General features: G+C 61.3%; 1 pseudogene; it reads left to right on the top strand.

Moving 5' to 3' along the window:
* Positions 1-2,500, top strand: part of LOC124621137 — a 9,330-nt pseudogene that overhangs the window by 2,848 nt on the left and 3,982 nt on the right.

The raw sequence follows: 2,500 nt of genomic DNA, 5'->3' as shown, positions 1-2,500 counted from the left end.
GCCGGCAAAGAACTACCGATTCCCTGCGAGTGGCTCGCAGGGATGACCGCCACACAGCCGTCGTCTCCTTGACAGCACGGAGTTTATTGGACAATGGCAGTTCGCGCCATTCCTCGTTCCATAGCGCCAAGATTTTGCGGCGGAAGACTGCCCGCAAATCAGTCTCAGGGAGGCCAAGGTCCAGAGATGGCTTGGTGGTGGCCTCTTTAGCCAGGCGGTCAACATGTTCGTTACCCGGGATACCGACATGACCGGGGGTCCACACAAAGACCACAGAGCGGCCGCAACAGGCGAGAGTGTGCAGAGACTCGTGGATAGCCATCACCAAACGAGAACGAGGGAAACACTGGTCGAGAGCTCGTAAACCGCTCAGGGAATCGCTACAGATAACGAAGGACTCACCTGAGCAGGAGCGGATATACTCTAGGGCACGAAAGATGGCGACCAGTTCAGCAGTGTAAACGCTGCAGCCATCCGGCAAGGAACGTTGTTCGGAACGGTCCCCTAGAGTGAGCGCATACCCGACACGACCAGCAACCATCGAACCGTCAGTGTAGACAATACCAGAGCCCTGATACGTGGCCAGGATAGAATAAAAGCGGCGGCGGAAGGCCTCTGGAGGGACTGAGTCCTTCGGGCACTGTGCCAGGTCCAGCCGAAGGCAAGGGCGACGAACACACCATGGGGGTGTATGCAAAGTAGCCCGGAAAGTAGGTGGAACAGTAAAAACCTGAAGCCCAGAGAGAAGCTCTTTGACGCGGACCGCTATTGTACAACCAGACCGGGGCCGACGATCTGGCAGATGGACAACAGAGCCTCTAGTCGATAGAATAATGTAGGTAAGGGAAGTCGGCAAATTGGATCCGTAACTTCGGGATAAGGATTGGCTCTGAGGATCGGGGCGTGTCGGGCTTGGTCGGGAAGTGGGTCAGCGCTAACGTGCCGGGCCTGGGCGAGGTGAGTGCCGTAGGGGTGCCGGTAAGTGCGGGCGTTTAGCGCGGGCGTGGTCTGCTCTCGCCGTTGGTTGGCCTCGTGCTGGCCGGCGGTGCAGGATGCGCGCGCCTGCGCGGCGTTCGCGCCCCGGTGCTTCAACCTGCGTGCAGGATCCGAGCTCGGTCCCGTGCCTTGGCCTCCCACGGATCTTCCTTGCTGCGAGGCCGCGTCCGCCTTAGCGTGCTCCTCCGGGGGCGCGCGGGTGCGCGGATTCTCTTCGGCCGCCATTCAACGATCAACTCAGAACTGGCACGGACTGGGGGAATCCGACTGTCTAATTAAAACAAAGCATTGCGATGGCCCTAGCGGGTGTTGACGCAATGTGATTTCTGCCCAGTGCTCTGAATGTCAACGTGAAGAAATTCAAGCAAGCGCGGGTAAACGGCGGGAGTAACTATGACTCTCTTAAGGTGGCCAAGTGGCGGCGGTGTGGCTGCATCCGGACTTGGCTTTTCGAAGTGCGGTCTTGATGTAGTCGTGCTGCTGCTGCGAGGTGCCTTCCTTGGGTTATAGTTACAGGGAGAGTGATGCGCAATACATGGGCCTAGCCCTCTTAGCCTCTCCTCTCCTGCGGTCTTCTCCCCTTCTCGTGGGCCCGCTGATTTTCGCAGAGTGGAAGACCGCACCAGGGGCTTGGGGGGGTTACCAGCCCCCCCTCGCATTATCCCTTTATAGTTGGGGGCAGCCGACAAGAAACAAGAGATGGTGGCCCTTCCGCTGAAGGTGCCACCCCAGCTACCCCAGCACCTATCCGGCCAACCGGCCGTAACGAAAATGCGATAGTTTGTGTAGCTCCCTTTGCTTGCAGTGAGTGCCACCGCACTTTTACCACGAAGAACGGTCTCGGGGTCCATCGCCGCCGCCAACACCCTGCGGCCGCCAACGCTGAGATCGTGACGGAGAGGCATCGCGCGAGGTGGACGGAGGAAGAAGTCCTGTCGCTCGCCAAGGCAGAGGCCGAACTGTTCCTGGAGAGGGACGCCCGGTTCTTCTTTGTAAATCAAGAACTTACCAGGATGTTCCCCGACCGAACGCTTGAGGCAATCAAGTGCCGACGGCGGCAAGCTGCCCACAAGCAGCTTGTCCGCCAATTCATGGAGGCACTTGAGATCGGTCGGGGTGAAGAGCCGGCGTCCCGCCGTGGAGCAGCGAGCTCGCTGCCTGACGCGGGCGAGGCCGCTGCGCCGCCCGTCGACGCAGCTGAGGACTTCGCGGCCGACACCACCGGGCCGCCGCCGGAGGGGCCGACTGACGCCGCCATCTGGGAGCATCTGGCGGGGCTACCTGCTTCCGCCCAGCGTTTCTCTGCCCTGGATCGAGTCATTGGTCTGGGGCGGGGCACGCCGCCCGATGTCATCCTGGGCATGCTCCCGGATGCCCTTGCGTCGGTCGGGTCCAGGGGGGAGAGGTCGATCACCAGGACACAGCGGCCGCGCCAACCATCCAAGCGGCCGCCTGCCGCCCCGCCGCTGCAGAAGCGCAAGCGGCGCCGCTGGGAATACGCGCG

Source organism: Schistocerca americana, chromosome 6 (genome assembly GCF_021461395.2).
Source record: "Schistocerca americana isolate TAMUIC-IGC-003095 chromosome 6, iqSchAmer2.1, whole genome shotgun sequence".
Taxonomy (NCBI): Eukaryota; Metazoa; Arthropoda; class Insecta; order Orthoptera; family Acrididae; genus Schistocerca; species Schistocerca americana.
Note: the sequence above shows the minus strand (reverse complement) of the source record. Positions and strands in the feature narration are given on the sequence as shown.